This window comes from Neovison vison, chromosome 4, assembly GCF_020171115.1.
Source record: "Neovison vison isolate M4711 chromosome 4, ASM_NN_V1, whole genome shotgun sequence".
In the NCBI taxonomy this organism is placed as follows: Eukaryota; Metazoa; Chordata; class Mammalia; order Carnivora; family Mustelidae; genus Neogale; species Neogale vison.
In genome coordinates, this window is record NC_058094.1 from 149,415,950 (window position 1) to 149,429,614 (window position 13,665).

The 13,665-nt window shown below is 38.1% G+C and overlaps 1 pseudogene; it reads left to right on the top strand.

Moving 5' to 3' along the window:
- The first annotated feature begins 12,498 nt into the window (after nucleotides 1–12,498).
- LOC122905402 lies at nucleotides 12,499–13,339 on the top strand (annotated as a pseudogene).
- Nucleotides 13,340–13,665: the final 326 nt, after the last annotated feature.

A 13,665-nucleotide genomic window follows, 5' to 3' on the forward strand; every position in this document is an offset into this window, starting at 1 on the left:
GCTAGTAATCAGATTGTTTCACCTATAGGTAAAATCACTGTGAATGCAACAATTATAATGTTGACGGATAATTATGTGTTATAATGTCAATTCAGTTACAAACTGGCAAAATTTTTTTTCCACAGTAGAAAATGAAATCTTCTGTAAAATTCTAATCAAGTTTGTTAATTTCAATTTTTCCTCAGTTTATTCTCTAGTTGCATTCTTGGTAATTTTAGTATATATTTAGTACATATAATGGGGTTAGATTCTAGTTTTGAATAATTATATAAAGTCCTTTCTTCTATACAAATTATTATAGGATTGTCAAAAACTGCAAAGGAAATGGGACCATTTTTAGTCATTTCAGTCTGCTTGCATTCTGCAGGATGGCTAATATTCCTACCAATGGCGCTGATTAATCACTGTGATATCATAAGATAGCCCCACACATTTCCAGAATGTTCTCTGAGGTCTAAACAGCCCCTCCCACCTCCACACTGAGAACTTCTATTCTAGGGAGTGTTACAGACATGGTGCGGATTTTTCTGCAACATAATCACACTAGGATTTCCACAGCAACTCTAAAGTAATGATTAAGAATCATTTTTGGGCATCAGTGTCTTGGGAAAATGAGAAGACATTTATAACAAGAAGAGATTTTAAAATGGAAGAGGAGCTAAACAAATATAAGAGTGCCAGGATAGTACTGTGGAGGGATGAAGGAAGACTTGATACAAGACCCTAGATTTAACAGAGATGATAGTGCAATGGAAGAAATGGAATAGGTTCCAGAGGATGAAAGAAGGATGGAGAGATAATGTGGTATGGTTTTGAAGGCAATTCTGCCTAATTTAAATTTTACCTAAGAGCAATGGAAGCCATCCAAAGTAACGATAAAATCATATTTGTCTCTTATAATATTGATGTGATTTGGAGTGGGGACAACAAGCTTAGAGCAAGTGGTATAGTTCATTTTCTAATGGCTTCAAGTGAGTTCTAATTCAAGGGAGAGATGTTAGTGCCCTGGATAGGGTAGGCCCTAGTTATGGAGTAGAGTAGGTAGACAGGAGAGCTGTTTGGAAGCCAGACTTTACCTGACCTGATGATTCACATGACTTGGTATGGAACACGAGAGAGAGAGAGAGAGAGAGAGAGAGAGAGAGAAGTCTGGGATTATTCCCAGGAATTTGGCTCCTGCTGCTCGGCTAAAATATTCCACTTACAAAATTTTTCATGAAGATAGGGACAGTATATTAATTTCAAAGGCAATAGGGACACAACTGGGAAGAAGGCATGTGGTGAGATTAAAGAATATTTAAGGCAAAGGCAGTAATTTTCCTGGGACCTACTTAGTTAGTTATCTTTATTTCCCAACCCCCCTCTCTCTCTAGCTTCCTGCTCAAACTGGCCACATTAATGTTTAGAAGGATATAGTCCATGTTTACTTAATCATTTTTTGCCAAAAGATTTCATTTTTACATACCAAAAATGGATTTTAAATCATGACAGAATTTACAGATGATAAGATCTCATCTGTGTATTTAGCAACAATCAAGTAAACACAAAATAGAATAGCAATGAATTTAGCGCTGATGTTATTCTGTACACAGATCATTTAAAACTCACTAGCTTAAAAACACCAGGATTCAGATTGTACAAATAATGTATGAGATAAATAAGAGAATCAAGAAATATTGCTCTGTAGATTCTTTTATTTGCAAGAGACCAAAATTTGATTCAACTGTGCAAATTGATAAAAAAAAAAAGCTAAAAATAAATTTCAAGATTTAAAAAATTCTAGTACCAGATGGGTAGTTAAAGCATCAGATAGACTGCAAATAATAATGAAGTTGACTTCTTTAAAAAATTTCAAATTAAATTATCTATGATATCATATCTCTGTAATACTATAGATAGAATAATAACATTTCCAGAAAAATTTTAAGAAGCCAATACTATGTGGGAGAATATAAACACACGTATTCATTTTATGTTGTAAGAAAGTCCAAAGAGGATTTATAATGCAAAGAAAATATGAAGAATGATCTTTGTCACTTTATTTAAAATTTGATACCGATGGAAATAACTTTAAATCAATATTGTTTTGCTAGTCCTCTTAATTCCAAAGGCACTTTATTAACACTTTTTTTAAGGGCCCATTAAAGTTAGCTGATTTTATAGTTATTTTTTCATATGTCTCTGTGCCTTTCTAGATCTAAAACCCTTTGATAACAAGAACCACATTTTATATTTCTATACTCCAGAAGACTAACACAATATTGTTAATGCAGTGAAACTAAATGAAACTGTATGTTAGATCAATTTGTGTACTGAGGACTTTATCATGAATCAAAATAGCATTCTAATTTAACCTGACAAAAACCTCACAATTACCATTTTATCTAGGTGAATTAAATTTAAGGATAAAACATTGTTGCTGAAACATTATTGGTTCTTGATTCAGATAATTAAAAATTTATGGCACAATTTCATAGGTAGAAATAGTACCAGGAAGGATTGGTAAAATGATTTTTCCTTTTGCTCTGAGATTCAGGATTAAGAGATTTTCAACAGCATACAAACAATAACATTCTAGATTCTTATGTTCTGTATTTCAGGTCCTCTGGAGACACATAATAGATTCTTTAGGTGAAGTAAAGTTTAAGTAAGTAAAAGCTTGTTTACCCAAACAGTCTTTGCTTAGTAACATGAGTTTTCATATCCAATGTACTCCTGCCAGGCTGTAGACAATAAAAGGCAATAAATGGGATGAAGACATTTCTCCTTTTAAAAGTCTGTTTCCACTTTAAAACATTTATAAGGAACACTTATGGTAATATGTATTTGCAGTTGGTCTTTTTTATTTTTCTTTAATTTGAGAAATGAGAACAGGGATGGGAATATTTTATCTGACTTAGGAGAAAGTTGGAAAGAAGAGTATGACTGAATCCCTATATTCAATAGCTTTATAGTCCAATGGGAGAGGAAAAAATATTAAAAAGTATGGAAGAAAGAAACAATATAAATGACATTTCCCAACCGAAAATTATATTCCTCTCCCTAAAAAAAACTATACATATAACTATATACTCTTATGCATGATTTTTATTACTTATAATTCTTTCAATCTCAAGCATTCCTTTTCAATCAGACTAAGATTATCTTTACTCTCTTCAACGACAAATTTCAGATATTAGCAGTTAAACTTCTGATTTGTAGATTCCTGGTATAGTTTTACATTCTTCTGGTCATAAAACAGATATGCTGTTCAATGTTACCTTTTTTACCTGAGCTACTTGATATCTGTTACTGCAAATGTTATCCCCACATCTATTCCCACCCCAGGTTTAAAATACTCTAACATCTGAAAGCTTTTGTTTCCTTTTATGGAATCAATCTTATCTTTAACTTGTTCTGTAAGTGTGTCTATGTAACTATCCATCCTGTGTTTTTCACATTGGGAGAGGTAGCTCGAGAGTGGAGAAGGGTGTATAACAGTCTGTTGAGATGACCAGGTTTTACACAGACAGCTATTTATTGGTCTATTTACAAAGTAATGTGTGCACAGCAATATGAAATTTTCATCTAAAAGTTAATACAAACTGCAGGAATTACCTTTGCCATGATGTTCTGAAAAAAAAAAAAAGATGGATTCTTATAATACATAAATGGAAAAACAATGACAGTCACTAAATATCATAGACACTTTTTTAAAAAAAAAATCTAGAATACGTAGAGCCCTGAAGTTTTTTTTCCTTCCCTAATTCCTTTTCTGATATTCTTTATTATGTATCAGAATTTTTATAAACACTAAAGCTCACTATCTCTCTATCTTTATTTTCATGGTTTCTTCTATTACCTGGCTTTTGCTAAATTGTAAGCACCTTGAAATCATTTCCTAAAAACTTACTTCAATTTTATGGGCCTCATGGGAGTATCATAAATATTAAAAACTATAAAAGAGTAGCTAAAATTTAAAATTTGGGCTCCGGTCTAATGTTAAGAGAATCTTCATATTAATTAGGCCTTTAGATCTGTACAGTTATATTTTCATGCCACTGAGATTTTTAATAACCTGATTCATTACAATTAATGAACTCATTACAGTTAACAAATTCTAAGTGATGCATTTCGTGTTTTCAAGAGAAATGGTTTACAGAGTTGAGAACACGGAAGAAATTTGTGCTTAAAAAGGTATACACCCATGAAGTTTCTAGAGTCTATAAATTAATAGTATTGAATTACCATGGTAAAGCTAGAATTCAAATCAATGGAATAACCATTGTGCTACTGAAATTTCATTCGAACTTTGTTAGGTTTACAAAATGTGAGAGGCCAAGTTTATTATTATATTATGCAATAAGGGTAGATGGTGAATATATTACATTATGTAATTATGACTAAAACATATGTATGGAGAATTTATTCATTCTAAAGTAATTTATAAAAATTTCCATTGTAGAAGAGAGTGAAGATGGTGGAGCAGTAGCAAACTGAGATAACATCAGGTCGCAGGAGTTCAGCTAGATAGTTATCAAACCATTTAGAATACTACAAACCCAACAGGAGATTGAAGAGAAGAAGAGCAGCAAATCTACAAACAGAAAATTGACAACTTTCTGAAAGGTAGGACATGTGGAGAAGTGAATCCAAAGTGGCAGGAAGCTAGACCGTGGGGGGAGGGGCTGGCTCCCAGAAAGTAGTGGAGCAACGGAGCACAAAATCAGAACTTTTAAAAGTCTGCTCCACTGAGGGACATCGCTCCAGAGGCTAAGCAGGGGTGGAGTCCTCGCAGGGACAGTGTGGTCTCAGGACCTGTGGGGTCACTGAAAGATTGGGGGTGTCTGACTGTGGCAGAGCCCCCAGGTATCAAGAGTGGAGAAGCCAACTACAGAGACTGAACCGAGTAGTGAGATCTAAGCTTTCAGTTACCTAAAACTGTGATCTGCAGCACAGGTGGACCCACGCTTGTTGAGCAGGGACCCCACAAGTGGGAGATGTAGGGAGACCCCACTTTCCTTCACTGGAAGAGCAGCACAGCAGGAATCTGCTGGGTTTGGAGACTCTAAATGGGGCTGTGTGCCAGAGACAGAAACGCTCAGTCAAAGGCCAGATGAGCTCAGAGTGCGGCCAGAGACAAGGGAGATGGGAGGGACTGACTGCTTTTCTCTGAGGGTGCACTAAGGAGTGGGGTCATGAGTTCTCAGCTTCTCTGGGCTGGAGATTGGGAGGTGCCATTTTCATTCCCATCCTCCTGAGTTCTACAGAAAGCGTTCAGGGAACAAAAGCTCCTGAGAATGAACCTAAGCGGATTACTTAGCCTGGCCCCTGGCAGGGGCATTACAATTCCACCTCGGGCAAAGACATTTGAGAATGACTATAACAGGCCCCTCCTCCAGAAGATCAGCAAGAACATCCAGCCAAGACCAAGCTCACTGATCTAGGAGAACAGTCGAATTCCAGAAGAGGGGAAAGCAAAGCATGGAATTCATGACTTTCTCCTCATGAGTCTATAGTCTTGCAAAGTTAATTTAACTTTTTAAATTTGATATTTTTCTTATTCTAATTTTTTTTAACTTTTCCTCATTCCTATTTTAATGTTTTTTAACTAGTTTATCTTAACAATGCCTTTATAAAAAAATATTTTTAAACTTTCATTATTATAGTCATATCTTATTCTTCATTGCATCTAACTTTATTTTTTGTATACATATAGGGTTTTTTCTTCTAAAAAATTTTGGGATACAATTTCTTCTAATAGATCAAATATACCCTAAATCTAGCAAAGGGCTTTGTTCTAGTCTCCAGCCTGAACAAATTCTTACACTTTCTTTTTCCAACCAACTTATCTTATCAATCCCTTTCTTAGAATTTTTTAAAAGTTCTCATCTTGGGTGCCTGGGTAGCTCAGTGGGTTAAGCTGCTGCCTTCGGCTCAGGTCATGATCTCAGGGTCCTGGGATCGAGTCCCGCATCAGGCTCTCTGCTCAGCAGGGAGCCTGTTTCCTCCTCTCTCTCTCTGCCTGCCTCTCTGCCTACTTGTAATCTCTCTCTGTCAAATAAATAAATAAAATCTTTAAAAAAAAAGTTTTCATCTTTACACTCATATTCCATCCCTTCATCATGTTTACCCTTATTTGTGTGTGTGTGTGTGTGTGTGTGTGTGTGTGTGTGTATAGTACACACACACACACATATATATCAGTTTTTCTTTCTTTAAAATTTTGGGAGGTAGTTTCTTCTAAGAGACCAAAATACACACAAAATCAAGTGGGTGGCTCTGTTCTATTCACCTGTGTGTGTGTGTGTGTGTGTGTGTATACTATACACACACACACACACACACACACATATGTGTGTATATATATGTGTCAAAAAAATTTTTTAAATTTCTTTTTACCCCCTTTCATATACTCCTGATTTGGGGTCTCTTCTGATTTGGTTAGTGTACATTTTTCTGGGGTCTTAGCCACCCTCTTAGTATTTTATTCTCTCATTCATAAATTCTTATCTGGATAAAATGACAAGGTGGAAAAACTCACCACAAAAAAAAAGAACAAGAGGCAGTACCGAAGACTAGGGACCTAATCAATATGGATATTGGTAATACATCAGATCTAGATTTCAGAACAATGATTCTCAAGGTGCTAACTGGGCTCAAAAAAGACATGGAAGATATTAGAGAGAAATAAAATTCCTTTCTGGAGAAATAAAAGAACTAAAATCTAACCAAGTTGAAATAAAAAAAAAGCTATTAATGAGGTGCAATCAGAAACGGAGTCTCCTACTGCTAGGATAAATGAGGCAGAAGAGAGAATTAGTGCTATAGAAGATTAAATGATGGAGAATAAAGAAGTTGAGCAAAAGAGAGACAAACAACTACTGGACCACGGGGGGAGAATTTGAGAGATAAGCAATACCATAAGATGAAACAATATTAGAATAATTGGGATTCCAGTAGAAGAAAAGAGAGAGGGGAAGAAGGTATATTGGAGCAAATTATAGTAGAGAATTTCCCTAATATGGCAAATGGAACAAGCATCAAAATGCGGGAGGCACAGAGAACCCCCCTCTCAAAATCAATAAAAATAGGTCCACACCCTATTATCTAATAGTAAAACTTACAAGTCTTAGTGACAAAGAGAAAATCCTGAAACCAGCCTGGGACAAGAAGTCTGTAACATATGATGGTAAAAATATTAATTTGGCAGCAGACTTATCCACAGAGACCTGGCAGGCCAGAGAGAACTGGCATGATATATTCAGAGCACTAAATGAGAAAAACATGCAGCCAAGGATACTATATCCAGCTAGGCTATCATTGAAAATAGAAGGAGAGATAAAAAGCTTCCAAGACAGAAACTAAAAGAATTCGTAAATATCAAACCAGCCTTACAGGAAATATTGAAAGGGGTCCTCTAAGCAAAGAGAGAGCCTAAAAATAGTAGACCAGAAAGAAACAGAGACAATATACAGTAACTATCACCTTACAGGCAATACAATGGCACCAAATTCATATCTTTTAATAGTTACCCTGAATGTAAATGGACTAAATGCCCCAATCAAAAGACACAGGGTATAAGAATGGATAAAAAAACAAGACCCATCAATATCCTCTCTATAAGAAATTCATTTTAGACCCAAAGACACCTCCAGATTTAAAATGAGGGGGTGGAAAACAATTTGCCATGCTAATGGACATCAAAAGAAATCTCAGGTGGCAGTCCTTATAGCAAATAAATTATATTTTAAGCCAAAGACTATACTAAGAGATGAGGAAGGACACTGTATCATACTCAAAGGGTCTATCCAACAAGAAGATCCATCAATTTTAAATCTCTATGCCCCTAACATAGGAGCAGGCAACTATATAAACCAGTTAGTAACAAAATCAAAGAAACACACCAACAATAATACAGTAATAGTAGGGGAGTTTAACACCCTCCTCACTGCAATGGATAGATCATCTAAGCAAAAAGTCAACAAGGGAATAAAGGCCTTAAATGACACACTGGGCCAGATGAACATCACAAATATATTTAGAACATTCCATCCAAAAGCAACAGAATACACATTCTTCTCTAGTGCACATGGAACATTCTCCAGAATGGATCACATCCTAGGTAACAAATCAGGTCTCAATTGGTACCAAAAGACTGGGATCATTTACTGCATATTTGCAGACCACAATGTTTTGAAGCTAGAACTCAATCACAAGAAGTAATTTTGAAAGAACTCAAATACATGGAGGCTAAAGAGCATCAAACTAAAGAATGAATGGGTCAACCAGGAAATTTAAGAAGAATTGGGAAAAAAGTTCATGGAAACAAATGATAAGTAAAACACAACTGTTCAAAATCTGTGGGACACAGCAAAGGCAGTCCTGAGAGGAAAGTATATAGTGATATAAGTAAGCCTCTCTCAAGAAACAAGAAAGGTCTCAAGTGCACAACCTAACCCTACACCTAAAGCAGGTGGAGAAGAACAAAGAAAGCCTAAACCTGGCAGGAGAAGAGAAATAATAAAGATCAGAGCAGAAATCAATGAAATAGAAACCAAAAAAACCAGTAGAACAATCAACGAAACTAGGAGCTGGTTCTTTGAAATAATTAATAAGATTAATAAACCCTTGGCCAGACTTATCAAAAAGAAAAGAGAAAGGACCCAAATAAAATGATGAATGAAAGAGGAGAGATCTCAACCAACACCAAAGAAATGTAAACAATTATAAGAACATATCATGAGCAACTATACGCCAGCAAATTTGACAATCTGGAAGAAATGGATGCATTCTGAGAGATGTATAAAACTACCAAAACTGAACCAGGAAGAAATAGAAAACCCAAACAGACCGATAATTAGTAAGGAGATTGAAGCAGTCACCAAAAATCTCCCAACAAACAAGAGCCCAGGGCCAGATGGCTTCCCCGGGGAATTCTACCAAACATTTAAAGAAGAATTAATACCTATTCTCCTGGAACTGTTCCGAAAAGTAGAAATGGAAGGAAAACTTCCAAACTCATTTTATGAGGCCAGCATGACCTTGATCCCAAAACCAGACAAAGATCCCACCAAAAAAGATAATTGCAGACCAATATCCTTGATGAATACAGATGTGAAAATACTACCCAATAGGATCCAATAATACATTAAAAGGATTATTCACCATGACCAAGTGGGATTTATTCTTGGGCTGCAAGGTTGGTTCAACATCTGCAAATTAATCAATGTGATACAATACCTTAATCAAAGAAAGAACAAGAACCATATGATACCCTCAATAGGTGCTGAAAAAGCATTTGGCAAGGTACAGCATTCTTTCTTGATCAAAACTCTTCAAAGTGTAGGGATAGAGAGTACATATATCATACTATAAAAGCCATCAATGAAAAACCCATAGAGAAAAAGTGAGAGTTTTTTCGCTAAGTTTAGGAACATCGCAGGGATGGCATTATCATCACTGCTATTCAACATCATGCTAGAAGTCCTAGCCTCGGCAATCAGACAACAAAAAGAAATTAAAGGCATCCAAATCAGCAAAGAAGTCAAACTGTCATTCTTTGCAGATGATATGATACTTTATGTGGAAAACCCAAAAGACTCCACTCCAAATCTGTTAGAACTTGTACAGGAATTCAGTAAAGTGTCAGAATATAAAATCAATGCACAGAAATCAGTTGCATTTCTATATACCAACAACAAGACAGAAGAAAGAGAAATTAAGGCGTCAATCCCATTTATAATTGCACCCCAAACCATAAGATACCTAGGAATAAACCTAACCAAAGAGGCAAAGAATCTGTACTCAGAAAACTATAAAGTACTCATGAAAGAAACTGAGGAAAACACAAAGAAATGGAAAAACATTCCATGCTCATGGATTGGAAGAACAAATATTGTGAAAATGTCTTTGCTACCTAAAGCAATCCACATGTTTAATGTAATCTCTATCAAAATACCGTCAATTTTTTTCAAAGAAATGGAAAAAATAATCCTAAAATTTATATGGAACCAGAAAAGACCTCAAATAGCCAGAGGAATGTTGAAAAAGAAAGCCAAAGTTGGCATAACAATTCCAGACTTAAAGCTCTATTACTAAGCTGTCATTATCAAGACAGGGTGATATTAGCACAAAAACAGACATATAGATCAATGAAAGAGAACAGAGAGCCCAGAAATAGACCCTCAACTCTTGTCAACTAATCTTTGACAAAGCAGGAAAGAATGTCCAATGGAAAAAAACAGCCTCTTCAACAAATGATGTTAGGAAAATTGGACAGCCACATGCAGAAGAATGAGACTGGACTATTTCCTTACACCACACATACAAATAGACTCTGAATGTATGAACGACCTCAATGTGAGAAAGTAATTCATCAAAATACTTGAGGAGAACACAGGAAGCAACCCTTCGACCTCAGCCAGAGCAACTTTCTCCTAGAAACACCACCAAAGGCAAGAGAATCAAGGGCAAAAATGAACTACTAGGACTTCAAGATCAAAAGCTTTTGCACAGCAAAGGAAACAGTCAGCAAAACCAAAAGACAACTGACAGAACGGGAGAAGGTATTTGCAAATGATATATCAGATAATGGGTTAGTATCCAAAATCTATAAAGAACTTATCAAACTCAATACCCAAAGAACAAATAATCCAATCAAGAAATGGGCAAAGGACATAAACAGACATTTCTGCAAAGAAGACATCCAGATGGCCAACAGACACATGAAAAAGTGCTCCATAACACTTGGCATCAGGAAAATACGTATCAAAACCACAATAAGATACCCCCTCACACCAGTCAGAATGGCTAAAATTAACAAGTCAGGAAATAACAGAAGCTGGCGAGGATGCAGAGAAAGGGGAACCCTTCTACACTGTTGGTGGGAATGCAAGCTCGTGCAGCTACTCTGGAAAACAGCATGGAGGTTCCTCAAAAAGTTGAAAATAAAGCTACCCTATGACCCAGCAATTGCACTAGTGGGTATTTACCCTAAAGATGCAGTTGTAGTGATCTGAAGGGTCACGTGCACCTGAATGTTTATAGCAGCAATGTCCACAACAGCCAAACTATGGAAAGAACCTAGATGTCCATCAACAGATGAATGGATAAAGATGAGGTGGTATATACATACATACATACACACACACACACACACACACACACACACACACACACAAAATGAAATACTATGCAGCCATCAAAAGAAATAAAATCTTGCCATTTGCAATGATGTGGATGGAACTAGAGGGTACTATGCTGAGCGAAATAAGTCAATCAGAGAAAGACAATTATCATTTGATCTCCCTCATATGAGGAATTTGAGAGACAAAGTGGGGGGTTTGGGGGGTAGGGAAGGAAAAACAAATGAAACAAGATGGGATCAGGTGGGAGGGGAGACAAATTATGAGCAATACTTTTTAAGCTTTTTTTTTTTTGTTGAAGATTTTATTCATTTACTTGACAGAGAGAGAGAGAGATCACAAGTAGGCATAGAGGCAGACAGAGAGAGGAAGGGAAGCAGGCTCCCTGCTGAGCAGAGAACCCAACATGGGGCTCGATCCCAGAAACCTGGGATCATGACCTGAGCCAAAGGCAGAGGCTTTAACCCACTGAGCCACCCAGGTGCCCCTATGAGCAACTCTTAATCTCACAAAACAAACTGAGGGTTGCCCGGGGGAGAGGTGTATGGAGAGGGTGGTTGGGTTATGGACATTGGGGAGGGTATGTGCTATCGTGAGTGCTGTGAAGTATATAATCCTAACAATATACAGACCTGTACCCCTGGGGCAAATAATACGTTATACATCAATAAAAAATTTTCATTGTAAAAAACCATATTTCAACTTAAAGAATACAGTTTTATAGGTCTATTTGTGAAATGTAGAATAGATTAACTTTTTCACCCCCACCCCTGCAAAAAAAGGTTTTGGTATTACCAACAAATTGAAATAGAATTCTATAAGAGTGTTGTCTGTTAATCTTTTATGGTGCCATAGAATAGGAAAACAACACTTTCCTCTTTTATTTATAAGAGATTTCTAAATGATAATATATTATGAACTCTTTCTCCTTCTAAATGATAGGTCTGAGAAATTAATGTCTAAAAAAGCTAAGCTTCCTATTATTTCCATATCGCTGTGGCCACAAACTCTAGGGTAAGGAAACATGTAGTAGTTGAGCACCTTATTTATGTGAAATAAAATTTATAATAGGAAATATAGTATTTTTAATTTTTTAAAATGTCGAGGGCGGATGCTCCAGGGGCCCAGAGATCCGTCAACCACAGAGCTTTGCAAAAAGGCACCTGGCGATTTGCCAGAAGGTGTGTCTAGAGTGACTGATTGTAAACAGGAAGTACTATGTATTGGCTATTGAACTATTGCTAAGCTGTGTGTACTTGGTAACAAGCTTAAGATTGGTGGATGCATATCGCTGTCTATGTTGATTAGCTTAGCTCCCCTATATAAGCGATGGCCATAGGAAATAAAGGGCTGTTTGTTGAAACCCAACCGGATGGAGGGTCGTTATTATCGCTGCTGGACGGCGATAGATGGTGGCCCGTACGGGGACTTCGTCTTGGTGACGCTGAGCGCCCGCCAGACCTACAACGGCAGCAAAAGCTGGCGGCCTCGCCCCTGCTGGAAGAAGTGGAAGCAGCTGTCAAGGTTGCAGCGGAACATGATCCTCTTCCTGCTCACGTTCCTGATGCTCTGCGAGCTCCTGCTCTACGCCAGCGTGGCTGACCAGTGGTGAGCGGGGAACGGCTGGTCCGCGGAGGAGCGGAAGAGGAGACCTGCGGACCCGCCCATCTTGCCAGCTCCTCGGAAAGCAGAGGACCTCCCGGGCCTCTTACGGCAGAAGCCTCAAAGGCATTTCCGCCGGGGAGCTGGCTCGGGAGAAGTCAGCAGCTGAAAGCCCACGCACCGCCTGCGCGCCCTGCAGCCCCCGGTAGCCTGGGTCCCCCCGGACGCCCTCCGTCCTTCCGCCCTCAGGTCCCAGCCAGCTGGTCTCCGCCTAGGGCGCTCCGCCTGCAGTGACGCCGGCCCCGGGGCACCCCCGAACGCTGTGGAGGCGCCGCAGCCTCCAAGAAGCAGACGAAGAAGAAAAGTTAGAATGGGGTATCAGTGGCGAACGGAGGTGGGCAGGTCTCTGAGGAGCCGGTCTCCTAAGGAGGTTCCCGTCAGCGCGGAGGCTCAGGCGGAGCAGCTGGCCCAGGAGCTGGTGTGGTGCGTGGACCAGCTGGAGTTGGGCCTCAAGATGCAGAGACGGATCCCAAGAGGAGCAGGCCACTGGGGCAATCCAGACCCTGCGCAGCGAAAGAACTCCCCTTTCTCCGTTTCTAACAGTGCACTGAGGTAAGTGACGAATTTATTTAGAAGAAAATTCTGGCCATTGAAGTTTTAGGAAAGTTCACTGATTATAGTGACGATTGCAACATAAGCTCACTGGTGTTAGTGACGATCTTGAGAAAGTTCACTGTTTTAGTGACGATAGCAACGTAAGTTCACTGGTGTTAGTGACGATCTTGAGAAAGCTCACTGTTTTAGTGACGATAGCAGACTAGTCTTTTCTTTGCTTCTTGACTATTTATTTCTGATATACTGTGGGTTCAGAGGTCTCAAGAATACGTATGGAAGGGCCTCTGCGGGAGTTGCTAAAAGCAAATGGAACTCCTTTGAA